The following is a 16,210-nucleotide window of genomic DNA, read 5'->3' as shown; positions in this document are numbered from 1 at the left end:
TCTTTTGACATCCACTGGCATGACAGATGGTTCTCCATTCCCTCACTTTCAATCTGCAGGTGTCTTTTGATCTAAAATGAGTCTCTTGTAGGCAGCATATAGATGGATCTTGTTTTTAATCCATTCTGATACCCTGTATCTTTTGATTGGTGCATTTAGTCCATTTACATTCAGAGTGAAAGATATGAATTTAGTGTGATTGTGTTACCTATAATTTGGTGTTTCCGGTGATGTTCTCTGGTCCTTTCTAGTTTTTTTTTTTTTTTTTTTTTTAAAGATTTTTATTTATTTATGTGACAGAGAGACAGCCAGCGAGAGAGGGAACACAGCAGGGGGAGTGAGAGAGGAAGAAGCAGGCTCCCAGTGGAGGAGCCTGACGTGGGACTCGATCCCAGAACGCCAGGATCACGCCCTGAGCCAAAGGCAGACGCTTTAATGACTGCGCTACCCAGGCGCCCCGGTCCTTTCTAGTTTTTGTTGCTTTTGGTCTTTTTTTCTCCACTCAAGGAGTCTCCCTTAAAATTTCCTGCAGGGCTGGTTTAGTGGTAATGAACTCCTTTAGTTTTTGCTTGTCTTGGAAACTCTTTCTCTGTCCTTCTATTTTGAATGACAGCCTTGCTGGATAAAGATTTCTTGGCTGTATATTTTTCCCATTCTGCACACTGAAAATTTCCTTCTGTTCCTTTCTGGCCTGCCAGGTCTCTGTGGACAGATCTGCTGTGAAACTAATTTGTCTTTCCTTGTATGTTAAGGGCCTTTTTTCCCTTGCTGCTTTCAGAATTCTTTCCTTGTCTATTTTGTTGAATTTCATGGGAGTTCTCTGTGCTTCCTGGATTTTGATGTCTGTGTCCTTCCCCAAATTAGGAATTTTTCAGCTATAACTTTTTTTGACTTAACCTTCGGCCCCTTTATCTCTCTCTTCATTTTCTGGGACTCCTATGATACAAATGTAACTACATTTACCAAGTCATCGAGTTCTCTAAGCCTACCTTCGTGGTCCATTACTTTTCTCCCCCCCTCCCCCCTCCTCTTCCTCTTCTTTTTAAGATTTTTTTTTTTTTTTGTCAGAGAGAATGCACAAGCAGGGGAAGGGGCAGGCAGAGGAAGAAGCAGGCTCCCCGCTGAGCCAGGAGCCTGATATGGGACTCAATCCTGGGACCCCAGGATCATGACCTGAGCTGAAGGCAGATGCTTAATCAACTGAGCCACCCAGGCATCCCCATCTTCCATCTGCTTTTTGACTTCATTATTTTCCATAATTTTGTCGTCTGTATCCCAGCTTTGCTCCTCTGCTTTGTCCATTCTTGTTCTTATAGTCTCCATTTGTGTTTGCATTTTGGTTATAGCATTTTTAAAATTTTGGCCTGACTAGATTTTAGTTCTTTTATCTTTGTAGTAAGGGATTCTCTAGTGTCTCCCATGGTTTTTTTGAATTCATCTAGTATCCTTAAAATTGTTGTTTAAAATTCTAGTTCAGACATCTTACTTATGTCTGTATTGATTAAATTCCTGGCCGTGAGTTCTACCTTGTGTACTTTCTTGTGGGGTGAATTTCTCCATCTCATTGTTTCATCCAGAAAAGAAAGAAAAACAACAAGTAAAACAGTAAAACCCAACAAAAAACAAACCGCGAAGAACAGAAAAAGAAAAAAAAAAAACGAGAAAAACAAAAACACAAAACAAGAAAACCAAAAACAAAAACAACAAATAGATCCCAAGTGTGTTTGATCTGTTGTTAAAAGAATTTAGATATCAAAATAAAAAATATAAAATAAAATGAAAGTAGACAAAAAAAATCTATATTAAAAGTATGCATATAAAAATTAAAATTAAGAAAAATTTTAAAAGGAATTGGAAAATATAAGAAAATAAATGAAAAAATAATAAAAATAAAAGAAAGAATAAAAGTAAAAAGGAAGCTCAGGGGCGCCTGGGTGGCACAGCGGTTAAGCATCTGCCTTCGGCTCAGGGCGTGATCCCAGCATTATGGGATCGAGCCCCACATCAGGCTCTTCCGCTATGAGCCTGCTTCTTCCTCTCCCACTCCCCCTGCTTGTGTTCCCTCTCTCGCTGGCTGTCTCTCTCTCTGTCAAATAAATAAATAAAATCTTAAAAAAAAAAAAAGTAAAAAGGAAGCTCAATCCTATTTCCCCTAGAGCTGAAGCTTTGCAGCACTTTATGATCAATAAACTTGCTGAGATCTAGTTGTTTGTGCTGGTCTTCTGGGGGAGGGGCCTGCTGCACTGATTCTGAGGCCTGCTTGTTTCAGTGGAAATGTTCTCCAGGGCTCTGGGGGGTAGGGGTTTGTGTCAGCAGCTTGGCCTCCACTAGGTGGGGTTGTTTTGCTCCCCAGAGTCTTTCAGCTCTGATGCCCAGGATGAAAATGGCTGTGCCCAGCTGTCTAACCCTGGAGCTGAAAGTTTGTGCCGCCTAATCTTCATTGAGGCCTCACAGAAAAGCAATCAGTGACCCTGTTTTTTTCCTTGGTTTCCATCTGAACCCTGCATTCACCCTGCCTGTGTCCGAGCCTTTTTATTTCAGGTGCATGACTGAGTTTCAAAACTCCAAATTTCAGGGATACCCTTGGTGCAGACCTGCACTGTTCCTCTTGGGAAGGGTATCCCCACACTTGCTGTCTCGTCCCAGAATGTGGTCCCGTGACCACACATTGCTTTGCAGTTTATAACAGAAAGCCTGCACCAAGACCCACTGCTCTGGGCCAGCTTCCTGGTCTTGTGACCGGGAGTAGCGCTGCACTTTGGCACCACCCATTATTTCCGCAAGCAGGGTATCCTCAGAGCACCCTGTCACTCCTCGGATTCTGCCCCTCTTCAACACCTGAGCACCTTTAATTCAGGCATGTCCCCCACAGTAGTGAACTTAAAAGTTGAGATTTTGCACTCAACCAATTCTAATACTTTGTCGTAGCCTCTGTAAGCAGGCTCCCTCCACGCCGCCCCCACAGCTGTGTCTCCCCCAAGTGAACTTCTGCACTTTCTACCTTCCAAAAGGTGGTTGCTTTTCTACTTGTAGACTTACAGTTTTTGTTCTCTCAGAACTCTGATTGACTTCTGGGTGTGCAGAATAATTTGATAACTATTTAATGCTGTGTTCAAGGTGTGAGACAAGCTTAGGGTCCTCCTATTTCATCATCTTAACGCCTCTCCCTCTTTCTTATGGTCTTAATAACGATTCTTTTCTCTGGCTTACCTTATTTTAAGAATACAGTATATATACATACAATATACAAAATGTGTGTTATTCAACTATCTGTGTTATTGGTAAGGTATCTGATTCACAATTAGTAGTGGAGATTTGGAGAGTAAAAAGTTATATTCAGGTCTTCAGCTGCACAGGAAGTATCTCTAACCCCTGCGTTGTTCAAGAGTCAACTGTAATTGATTTTACTATTTTTGTCTTTTAATCTTTATACTAATTTTGTAAATGATTGATCTACTTTTACTATATGTTTGCTTTTACCAATGATGTTTTATTTCATTTCATAATTTTCTACTTACGGTGTTTTCTTTTCCACTTAAAGATGTTCCTTTGACAGTTTATTGTAAGCTAGTTTAGTGGTGAAGAACTCCTTTCACTTTTATTTGTCGGGGAAACTCATTATCTCTCCTTCAATTCTGAATGAAACCTTGTGAGATAGAGTTTTCTTGGTTTTAGGTTTTTCCTTTTACCACTTGGAATATATCATGAAACTCCCTCTGATGTATAAAGTTTCTGCTGAAAAATCAGCTGACAGTCTTATGGGATTTTCCCTGTGTGTAACTAGTTGCTTTTCTCTTGATGCTTTTTAAGATTCTCTCTTTATCTTTAATTTATGTCATTTTAATTATTATGTGTCTTTGGGTTCATCTTGTTTGGGGTTTTCTATACTTCCTGGACTTGGATGTCTGTTTCCTTCCACAGATTAGGGAAGTTTTCAGCTATTTCTTCAAATTTTTTTACCCTTTCTTCTTCTCCTTCTGAGATCCCTATAGTGTGAATTAACATTACTCCTGATGTTGTCCCAGAAGTCCCTTCATCAATCTCATTAAAAAAATTTTTTTATTGCTGTTCAGTTTGAATGCTTTCCATTACCCTGTCTTCCAGATTACTGATCTGTTCTTCTGCATCCTCTAATCTGCTGTTGATTTTCTCTAGTGCATTTTTCAGTATCAGATGTAGTGGTCAGGAATTCATCAGTTTCATATAACACCCAGTGCTCATCACAACACATGCCCTCCTTAATGCCCATCACCCAGTTACCCCATCTCCCCACCCACCTCCCTTCCAGCAACCCTCAATTTGTTTCCTATAGTTAAGAGCCTCTCATGGTTTTTCTTCCTCTCTGATGACTTCCATTCAGTTTTCTCTCCCTTCCTTTATGATCCTCTCTGCTGTTTCTTATATTCCACATATAAGTGAAACCATATAATAACTGTCTTTCTCTGATTGACTTATTTTGCTCAGCATAGTACCCTCCGGTTCCATCTACGTCAGTGTAAATGGTAGGTATTCATCCTTTCTGATGGCTGAGTAATACTCCATTGTATATATATTTACCACATCATCTTTATCCATTCATCTGTCAGTGGACATCTTGGCTTTTTCCACAGTTTGGCTATTGTGGACATTGCTGCTATGTGCAGGTGCCCCTTCAGATCATTACATTTGTAACTTTGGGGGTAAATACCTAGTAATGCAATTGCTAGGTTTTAGGGTAGCTCTATTATTAACATCTTGAGGAACCTCCATACTGTTTTCCAGAGTGGCTGTACCAGCTTGCATTCCCACCAAGAGTTGTAAGAGGGTTCCCATTTCTCTGCATCCTTGGCAACATATGTCATTTCCTGACTTGTCAATTTTAGCCATTCTGACTGGTGTAAGGTGGTATCTCATTTTGATTTGTATTTCTCTGATGGCAAGTGATGTGGAGCATTTTTTCATGTGTCGGTCATTTGTAGGTCTTCTTTGGAGAAGTGTCTGTTCATGTCTTCTGCCCATTTTTGACTGGATTTTTTTTTTGGGGTGTTGAGTTTAATAAGTTCTTTATAGATCTTGAATAGTAGCCCTTTATCTGATAAGTCATTTGCAAATATCTTCTCCCATTACATAGGTTGTCTTTTAGTTTTGTTGACTGTTTTCTTTGCTGCGCAGAGGCTTTTTATCTTGATGAAGTCCCAATCATTCATTTTTGCTTTTGTTTCCCTTGTCTTTTGAGATGTGTCTAGCAAGATGTTGTGGAGGCTGAGGTTGAAGAGATTACTGCCTGTGTTCTCTAGGTTTTTGATGGATTTGTATCTCACATTTATTTAGGTCTTTCATCCATTTTGAATTTATCTTTGTGTATGGTGTAAGAAAATGGTCCAGTTTCATCCTTCTCATGTGGTTGTCCAGTTTTCCCAACACCATTTGTTGAAGGGAACCAGCCTTCAGCCGTTGGATAATCCTTCCTGCTTTGTCGAAGATTAGTTGACCATAGAGTTGAAGGTCCATTACAGGATTCTCTATTCTGTTCCATTGATCTGTGTGTCTATTTTGTGTCAGTATCATACTGTCTTGATGATTACAGCTTTGTAATATACCTTGAAGTCTGGCATTGTGATGCCACCAGCTTTAGTTTTCTTGTTCAACATTCCTCTGGATATTTGGGATATTTTCTGGTTCTGTACAAATTTTAGAATTATTTGTTCCAGCTCTGTGAAAAATGTCAATGGTATTTTGATAGGGATTGCATTGAATGTTTAGATTGCTCTGCATATTATAGATATTTTAACAATATTTATTCTTCCAATCCATGAGCATGGAATGTTTTTCCTTTTCTTTGTGTCTTCCTCAATTTCTTTCATAAGTGTTCTGTAGTTTGTAGAATACAGTCCCTTTACCTCTTTGGTTGGGTTTATTCCTAGGTATTTTATGGGTTTTGGAGCAATTGTAAATGGGATCAAGTGCTTAATTTCTCTTTCTTCTGTCTCATCGTTAGCGTATAGAAATGCAAATGATTTCTGTGCATGATTCATATTGCTGAATTCCTGTGTGAATTCTAGCAATTTTGGGTGGAGTCTTTTGGGTTTTCCACATAAGCATCGTGACATATGTAGAGTGAGAGTTTGACTACTTCTTTGCCAATTTGAATGCCTTTTATTTCTATTTGTTGTCTGATTGCTGAGGCTATGCCATTTAGTACTATATTGAACGGCAGTGGTGAGAGTTGTGTTCCTGACCTTGGGGGGAAAGCTCTCAGTTTTTCTCCATTGAGAATGATATTTGCCTTGGGTTTTTCATAAATGGCTTTTATGAGATTGAGGTATGTTCCCTCTATCCCTACACTGTGGAGAGTTTTAATCAAGAAAGGATGCTCTATTTTGTCAAATGCTTTTTCTGCATCAGTTGAGAGGATCATATGATTTTTGTCCTTTCTTTTATTAATGTGATGGATCATGTTGATTGATTTGTGAATGTTGTACCCTTGTAGCCCAGGAATAAATCCCGCTTGGTCTTGGTGAATAATCCTTTTAATGTACTGTTGGATTCTATTGGCTAGTATCTTGATGAATATTTTGGCATTCATGTTCATCAGGGATATTGGTCTGTAATTCTCCTTTTTGGTGGGGTCTTTGGTTTTGGGATCAAGATAATGCTGGCCTCATAGAAAGCGTTTGGAAGTTTTCCTTCCATTTCTATTGTTTTGAAACAGCTTCTGAAGAATAGGTATAATTTCTTCTTTAAATGTTTGGCAGAAATCCCCTGGGAAGCCATCTGGCCCTGGTGGACTCTTGTTTGTTGGGAGATTTTGATTATTGCTTCAATTTCCTGGCTGATTATGGGTCTTCAGGTTTTCTGTTTCTTCGTGTTTCAGTTTTCACAGTTTTTAAGTTCCCAGGAATTCATTCATTTCTTCCAGATTGCCTAATTTGCTGGCATATAGTTGCTCATAATATGTTTTTAAAATTGTATTTCCTTGGTCGTGATCTCTCCTCTTTCATTCATAATTTTATTAATTTGGGTCTTTTCTCCTTTCTTTTTAATAAGTCTGGCAAGGAGTTTATCGATCTTATTAATTCTTTCAAAGAACCAGCTTCTAGTTTCGTCAGTCTGTTCTGTTCTTTTGGTTTCTATCTCATTGACTTCTGCTCTAATCTTTAGTATTTCTCTTCTCCTGCTTGATTTAGGCTTTATTTGCTGTTCTTTCTCAGCTCCTTTAGGTGTAAGGTTAGCTTGTGTATTTGAGACTTTTCTAATTTTTTGAGAAAGACTTGTATTGCTATGTACTTCCCTATTAGGACCGTCTTTGCTGTATTCCAAAGGTTTTGAACAGTTGTGTTTTCATGTTCATTTGTTTCCATGAATTTTAAAAATTCTTCTTTAATTTCCTGGTTTGACCCATTCAGTCTTTAGGAGGATGCTCTTTAACCTCTAAGTGTTTGAGTTCCTTCCAAATTTCCTCTTGTGTTTGACTTCAAGTTTCACAGCATTGTGGTCTGAAAATATGCAAGGAATATTCCCAGTCTTTTGGTACCTGTTGAGACCTGATTTTTTACCCAGTATGTTATCTATTTTGGAGAAAGTTCCATATGCACTTGAGAAGAATGTGTATTCTCTTGCTTTAGGATGGAATTCTCTGTATATATCTGTGAAGTCCATCTGCCCCAGTATGTTATTCAAAGCCCTTGTTTCTTTGTTGATCTTCTGCTTAAATGATCTGTCCATTGCTGTGTGGGGTGTTGAAGTCCCCTACTATTATTATGTTATTATTTTTGTGTTTAATTTGGTTATGAATTGGTTAATATAATTGGCTACTCCCAAATTAGGAGCATAAATATTTATACTTGTTATATCTTCTTGTTGGATAGACACTTTAAGTATGATATAGTGTTCCTCTTCATCTCTTACTACAGTCTTTGGTTTAAAATCTAATTTGTGTGATGTGAGATTTGCTTCCCCAGCTTTCTTTTGAGGTCCATTAGCATGATAAATGATTCTCCACCCCCTCACTTTCAGTCTGGAGGTATCTTCAGATCTAGAATGAGTCTCGTGTAGACAACATATGGATGGGTCTTGCTTTTTTATCCAGTGTGATACCCAGTGTCTTTTGATTGAAGCATTTAGCCCATTTACATTCAGAGTAACTATTGAGAGAGATGAATTTGGTGTCATTGTATTACCTGTAAGTCCCTGTTTCTGTAGATTGTTTCTTTCTGGTGTGTTACTTTTGGGCTCTCTCTTTGCTTACAGGATCCCCTTTAATATTTCTTGCAGGGCTGGTTTAGTGATCACAGATTCTTTTAGTTTCTGTTTGTCCTGGAAGCTCTTTATCTCTCCTTCCATTCTGAATGAGAGCCTTGCTGGATAAAGTATTCTTGGCTGCATGTTTTTCTCATTTAGTATCCTGAATATATCATGCCAGCCCTTTCTGGCCTGCCAGGTCTCTGTGGATAGGTCTGATGCCAGTCTACTATTTCTACCATTGTAGGTTAAGGAGCTCTTGCCTTAAGCTGCTTTCAGGATTGTCTCTTTATCTCTGAAATTTGTAAGCTTCACTATTACGTGTCAGGGTGTTGATCTATTTTTATTGATTTTGGGGGGTGTTCTCTCTACCTCTTAGACTTGAATGCCTGTTTCCTTCACCAGATTTGGGAAGTTCTCAGCTTTGATTTGCTCAAATATACCTTCTTTCTGCCTCTTTCTTTTTCCTCTGGGACCCCAATAATTCTAATATCATCTTGTTTTATGGTATCACTGATTTCTCAAAGCCTCCCCTCATGGTCCATTAGTTGTTTTTCTCTCTTCTCCTTGGCTTCCTTCCTTTCTCTCATCTTGTCTTCTATGTCACTGACTCTCTCTCTTCTGCCTCAAGTATCCGTTTTAGACTGCATCTCAGCTAAAGCATTTTTAATTTTGGCCTGATTAGATTTTATTTCTGCTCTAAGAGATTCAGTAGTGTCTTTTATGCTTTTTTCAAGACCAGCTAGTACATTTATAATCGTTATACTGAATTGTAGCTTTGACATTTTACTTATGTCCATATTGATTAGATCTGTGACAAAGAGTATTACCTCCTGTTCGTTCGTTCTTTCTTTCTTTCTTTCTTTCTTTCTTTCTTTCTTTCTTTCTTTTTAAGATTTTATTTATTTGAGAGGGAGAGAGAAAGCACTAGAAGGGGCAGGAGCAGAGGGAGGGAGAAGCAGACTCCCCACGGAACAGAGAGCCCAATCCAGGGCTCAATCCCAGGCCAAAATATAAATGTGAAGATGAAAATTAAGGGATGTCTGGGTGGGTCAGTCAGTTAAGCGGCTGCCTTCAGCTCAGGTCATGATCCCAGGGTCCTGGGATCAAGCCCTGCATCGGGCACCTTGCTCAGCAGGGAGCCTGCTTCTTCCTCTGCCTACCGCTTCCCTGCTTGTGTGTGCATGCGCTCTCTCTCTCTCTCTCACAAATAAATAAGTAAATTAAAAAAATCTTTTAAGAAAAAGAAAATTAACAAAGACTTAAAAACAAATCATTGATAAAAGAAGAAACTTGTTGAAAGGGAAAAAAAGGAGAAGAATAAGAGAACTCTCGCCTGGATCTAAAGCCTGAAGCTAGAGGCAGGAGCCCTCCGAAAATCTCGACAAGTCTTGTGTGTACCTCTCGCCGTACCTCAGCTCCGGACATGCTTCTTCACTGACAAGAAATATGCGGTAGATGATATTCCCTATTCAGTTCCTGCATCCTCTGAAGTTGCGGACTTTAGTAACATCAATAAATTGCTGGAGGCCAAAAATGAGTTCCACAAACACGTGGAGTTCGATTTCCTTATCAAGGGCCAGTTCTGCAAATGCCTTTGCTGAAACACATGGAACTGGAGAACATGCCCTCAGAAGAGGTTGTGGAACTGGAATATGTGGAGAGGTACACTGATGCTCCGCCAGGGCAATGCTGGTTCCTTCTTGACTGGATCTGTTCATGCCGAGGTGCGGAGGAATGGATCTTGACTGGTTCTTATGATAAGACTTCTCAGATCTGGCCCTTGGAAGGAGAGTCAATAATGACAATCATGGACCACAGAGACATTGTAAAAGATGTGGCCTGGGTGAAAAGGGAGAGTTTGTCTTGCTTACTACTGAGCGCTTCTATGGCTCAGACGATTCTCTTATGGGAGTAGAATGTGGAGAGAAAGTGCAAGCCCTGCGCTGCTGCAGAGCTTGTGCTGGAAGCGCAGATTCTCTAGCTGTTGGTAGCACGGGAACTAAATTTTGCAGTGACTCCTGGGATAAGATGCTAAAGATCTGTTCTACAGTTCCTACAGATGAAGATGATGAAGTGGAGGAATCCACAAATCAGCCAAGAAAGAAACAGAAAGCAGAGCAGTCAGGACTAACAAGGACTCCCACAGTGACCCTCTCTGGCCACAAGGAAGCAATTTCCTCGGTTCTGTGGTCAGATGCTGAAGAAATCTGCAGTGCCGCTTGGGACCACACAGTTAGAGTGTGGGATGTGGAGTCTGGCAGTCTTAAATCAAGTTTGACAGGAAATAAAGTGTTTAATTATGTCCCCTATTCTCTCCTTTGTAAACGTTTAGCATCTGGAAGCACAGATAGGCATAACAGACTGTGGGATCCCCGAACGAAAGATGGTTCTTTGGTGTCGCTGTCGCAGGCTGGGTCACGTCATGAAAGTGGTCTTCTGTCCATGAGCAGCAGCTGATTTCAGGTTCTTTAGATAACATCGTCAAACTGTGGGGTACAAGAAGTTGTAAGGGTCCTCTCTCTGATCCGGCTGCTCACGAAGACAAAGTTCTGAGTGTAGACTGGACAGACACCGGGTTACTACTGAGTGCAGGAGCAGACACTACTCATGTGGGGCATGAAAGTGAATGGTACATTTGACCACAGAGATTGTTTCTGTAAATGAAGTTGATAAAAAATCCTCAGATTACATCAGCGATGGTTCAGGAAGCAGCTCAGCCTCTTTAAGTTTCTGTAGTGTTTTCATCCTTGATAATAGCTATCACCGTCTAGTTCTTTACTTCGTATTCATTATATAATAGTTTGTGTTATTAAAATATAAAATGTGACTTGCCTTCTCTGCCATATGCAGACTCTTGAAACTAAACTGATTTTTTTATTTCCTTTTCTAGGTATTCGTTTGAATTAAGATTTCTTTTGAAATGCTGTAAAAGCATTTATTAAAAATATAGTAATTGTCCAGATTTTTATTTCTAATGGGGAAACTTAAGTTTTCCTACGTTAGCTGTTTTAAAAAAAGTATCTTAAGGAAACTAATAAATTCTAATAGAGAAAAAATTAGAAATACAGTTTGCTTTGGGTAAAATAAGTGATGTCTAACTATAATAAGGCTTTGTGGGTATTCAGAACATTAAAACATGTAGATGCTGCCAACTGAGAGTTTGTTGAAATATTTTAAGTGAAGTACTTTGTATTAAAGATATGTTACAGTCCTTTAGAAATTGCATACACATTTCATGGTAACCAGGAATCTTTCTCCCCAACCTATCCTTATAGAGAATAGAATCTTTAGACAAAACCTTTCAGTCAGTATTAGATAATAAACATTCTATAAATTAAAGGAGAAAAAGAAAATTTTAAACTGAAAGACTAAAGACACATGCAAAAAACCCTCTACTTCTAAATAATATTTTCCTCTAGCGCAGTTTTTCGGTTCTGAGTAATCTATAAACTTGGTGTTTGCCTGAGGAGCCTGCTGGTCTTCTGGGGGCGGGGCCTGCTGCACTGATTGTCAGGTGTCTTTGCCTGGGCAGAGTTGTCCACCCCTTGCCAGGGGGCTGGGCTCAGTGTAAGCTGCTTTAGGTTGCTCTGTGTGGCTTTTGTTCCCTGAAGGCTTTTCAAGCAGCTTGAAAGGCTGGGGAAAAAAAGTAAAAAATAGCAGCGCCCTGATCTCCAGGCCTGGAGCTGAAGGATCGCAGCCCCCACTCTTCAGTGAGCCCTCAGGGAAAAGCAGTCCAACCCTTTCATGTTTGCCAAACTTCCCAGACTCCTGTGATGCACACGGGCACCAATCCCCCCCCAGGGGAGGGAGAGGTGTCTCACCGCAGCCCCGCTGCTCCCTGGGCCCCTGTTCCGGCAGGCAGCGTGGCGTTTGCCTGATCCTGTGCCTGCCCATACAGCTCCTCCTGGGGGAAGGAGCTGGAACTCTCAGCAGTTGTTGCTTGCTGAGCCCCTGCTCGGAGAGCGGTTGCCTGAATGTGCTGTGGTTCATGGTTTATGGCATCACCCGGCTGAGAGGCCACTTGGGAGCTTGCTAATTGTAGCCAGCTTCCCTGCCCCAAAGCTTGTGAACTCTGCTGCACTCAGGCACCCCCGTTCTTTCTGTGACCTTGGGCATCCTGAGACCACACTGTCCCACCTAGGATTCCGCCCTGCTTCACCACCTGAGCACCTTTCAGGCGGGGACGTCTCTCACTGCGGCAGACTTCTAGAAGTTCCAATTTTACCCTCCGCTGCTTTATCACTCTCCAGTGGCTAGCTTATGGAGGCTTCCTCCCCCCGGGCTTATCTTCCAATAGATCCCCTCAGATTCACATCTCCACACCTCCTACCTTACAAAAAGTGGTCGTTTTTCTATCTGTAGACTTGCAGCAATTCTTTTCTTAGAGCTCAGGTTGAATTCACAGGTGTTCAGAATGATTTGATAGGTACCTAGCTGAATTCAGGGACCAAATGAAATGTGGGTCCCCTACTCTTCCACCGTCTTCCTTTGAGAGCTAGAAAGCATCTTCCTCATTTCAGTTATTGTATTCTTCAACTCTGGGGTGTGTGTGTGTGTGTGTGTGTGTGTGTAGAATATATGTGCATTTATTCTATCTTTATGTTGAAGTTCTGAGTTCTTCCACTCTTATCTCAAGTCTGGTGAGCATCTCTATGACCATTACTTTGAACTCTATCAGGTTAATTGCTTATCTCTGTTCTGTAAATTTTCCCAGTTTTTCTTGTTCTTTCATTTGGAGTATAATCCTTGGTCTCCTTACTTCATTTGACTTTCTCTGTTCGTTTTACTGTTTTAAGCAAAACCTCTACCTCTCCCAGTCTTGAAGGAGTGGCCCTGTGTAGGAACATCACTGGTACAGACTGCGTGTGCCTGTTAGTGCTGGCTGGCTGGTGCTGGCGCGGCTGCAGGCCAGGAGTCCTGAGACACTCTGCACTGGGACCACCCTCTTGGAATGGCTTGAGTTGGAATGGGCTCAGGCCAGGTGTTCCCAGGGTGCTGTGCACTGGGGCTGCCCTAGTGGGAAGGTAGAGCTGAAATGAGCATGGGCTGAGCGGTTCCTAGGGTGCTCTTCATTGGGGCTACCCTAATAGGATGTCTGGAATGGGCATAGGCCAGAGATTTTCATACGGGGGGACACGCTGGTGGGATGGCTGGGGCTAGAGAAAGTGTGGACATGGGGGTCCCCTTTGGGGGATTGTGGGAGCTTGTGTGGGCTAGGGTCTGGGCTCACTGAGGTGGCAGGCCAGCTAGAGCATCCAGATCCTACTCTGGTCTGTGCTATCAGAGTGGAGGCAGAATGTAAACAGTGGTGCTTGCCAGCACCTCCGACCCCAGAGATACTTCCAGCAGATACCTCACCATATGGCCCATGCTCTAGGATTAGTAAATGGGTTTCCTTCACATGTAGGCTAGTTGCCCTTTAAAAATTTGGTGGTGGTGGTGGTGGTTGTTTTGTTGTTGTGGGTTTTGTTTTGTTTTTTGTTTTTTACTGTGCCCCAGGCCAGGCAAATCACATGGGCCCCTCAGTGCTATCCCCGCTCCTGCAGTTGGTAGCATCAGGAGTGGGGTTCCTGTCATAACTATGTCTCTGTCTTTCCTGATGCTCTCTATGTGATCCCTCAGCCCTTTGTTGTGCCGAAGCTGTTCAATCAGCCCTCAGTTCTTCTTCAGGAAGTATTGCTCTATGTGTGGGTATAGATTCTATATGTAGGACGTTCTTCCTACTCCACCATCTTGAACCCCGCCCCTGAAACGAAGGTTTCTACTAAATCGCTTGAGGGCAAAATCTTGCCTGAGTTGACGTGAACCTATTTGGCAGAAAAACTTGATATGAAACTATTAGCTTCTTTAACTCACTTTTAAAAATATTTGTGCATTTTCCTACAGGAATATTAATATGTTTGATTAGCGGACAGCCCTAGACCCTGCTAAGGGTGTTATGTAATTTATAATGAATGGGTCATACTTTTTAAAAATGAAAAATTTTGAGTTCTAAAAGCATTGGTCCTCAAAAGGATCAGATAAGGGACTGTGACCTATTACTGTCCTTAAAACATAGCGGCTAGAATGAATGCAAGACAGGTTGTCATCAGTGTACCAGCTCGAAGTGAAGTAGTGGTGATCAGAGTGTTTGGGTGTCATCAAGTCATCCTAGAAACTCAGATTTTAGCCTTATGAGCAAGGCAATAAAATGTGGCTGGAAAGATACAATTAGGTAGATTTGCAGGGCTTTCTGGGAGATGCTTTCAGGGGAGTCCCAGTGGTTTCATGGATGGTTTCTGGTAAATGAGGACTTCTGGCAATAAGCAACAGAAGTCTATGTGAGCTAGCTCAAGCCAAAGGGTTCTCAAGGAACACAAGATGAAGGGGCAGCTGGCTCTTAGAGACGCTATGGAACCAGGAATTAAAGCCCCAGTGGAATTTAAGGGTTCCCTCACTGTCTTTTTTCTGCTTGTCTGCAAGTCCACTTTATCCATCTCTCTTGCTAACGAGCAGTTTTCTTTACTTTCCAATCTCCTTGGCAGAAAATGACCATTGCCAACAGCTCCTGTGCTGTATCTCCTCCATTTACCAGCACAGCCTGCTTGGGGTCCAGCGTCTCAGTTTAAATTCCAAATTCCTCAGGAGGGGACGTTGTCAGGTTCAATAGGCTATAGGGGTGTTGTAGCTAGAGGAACAGGGGTATTTTGTCCAAACATGGGTCCTCTCTCAGTTAACTATGTGGATGAGGAGGAGATGGGCAACTCCTGGTAAAGTGTGTCAAGGTTGGAGAATGGAAGGTGGGGCAGATACTGCCCTCTGCCAAAAGCACACACACACACACACACACACGCACACGCACACGCACACACGCATGAGATGCATGAGCTTGGGCTGCTATAACAAATACCATAGCCTGGGTGGCTTAAACAACAGATATATTTTTTCCTCACAGTTCTGGAGGCTGAAGGTCTGAGATCAGGGTGGCAGCATGGTTGAGTTCTGGTACAAACCTTCTTCTTGGCTTACAGACAGCCGCCTCCTCACTGTGTCTTCACATGGTGGAGAGAGATCTTTTGTCTCCTCTACTTAAAAGGGAATTAATCCCATCATGAGAACCCCACCATCATGACATCATCTAACCCTAATAACCTCCCCAAAGCCCCATCTCCAAATACCATCATATTACACAGTGGGTTGGGCTTCAGCATAGGAGTATTTGGGTATACAGACACTCAGTCCACAGTGTGTGTGTGTGTATGTAATATATTATGTATATGTATGTAATATATGTAATATATTAAGTATCTACCTAAAAGACATGGCAAGGATAGTTATTTACTTTTGGACCCATGTAATCCTCTTTGAAGCCCAGACATGTACAAAGTAACTGGGAAGGTAGGTCAGGCTACAAGCAGAGAAAACTCTTGAAACAAAACAGACCACACATTTGCCTTCACTGCCATGTCTGCACCAAGCTGAAAATAGTGATTTAAAGAAGGCAAGGTGTGGGACACCTGGGTGGCACAGTAGGTTAAGTGTCTGACTCTTGGTTTCCACTCAGGTCATGATCTCAGGGTTCTGAGATCGAACCCCACATTGGGCTCCGTGCTCAATTTGGAGTTGCTTGAGATTCTCTCTCCTTCTGCCTCTCCCCCACTCTAAAATGAATTAATCTTTAAAACATAAAAATAAAAAAAGGCAAGGTGAGAATCTGATTATTGTTGGGGTAGGAGTAGGGTGTGAGAAGGCATAAGAAGGATGATAGGTCAGCAGCTCTGGAGAAAACAGGTGAACTCTGCTTCATGCCCTCAGTGCCCAAATTGTGCCTACTTTCCTTCCGAGGTCCTGTGTCTGAGCATCTGAACCAAGGACTGGTGCCCTTCTGTACAGATCCTTCCAAGATCCAAGACCCTTCCTTGAGCATGCAACTCTACAAAACTAGCTCTGCCTTGTTCTTCCTGCTGAGAGACCAAATAAAGAGAAACTCATCAGGGAGACAGTAGGA

At 41.6% G+C, this 16,210-nt stretch overlaps 1 long non-coding RNA gene and 1 pseudogene across 5 annotated transcripts in view; both read left to right on the top strand.

Moving 5' to 3' along the window:
* The window catches only part of LOC113266178 (uncharacterized), a 188,293-nt gene that overhangs the window by 112,610 nt on the left and 59,473 nt on the right, over positions 1-16,210 (top strand). The window lies entirely within an intron of this gene.
* On the top strand, positions 9,084-11,060 carry LOC113265925 (ribosome biogenesis protein WDR12-like; annotated as a pseudogene).

This window comes from Ursus arctos, unplaced genomic scaffold (genome assembly GCF_023065955.2).
Source record: "Ursus arctos isolate Adak ecotype North America unplaced genomic scaffold, UrsArc2.0 scaffold_3, whole genome shotgun sequence".
Classification (NCBI taxonomy): Eukaryota; Metazoa; Chordata; class Mammalia; order Carnivora; family Ursidae; genus Ursus; species Ursus arctos.
This window is presented reverse-complemented; position numbering and strand designations above follow the sequence as displayed.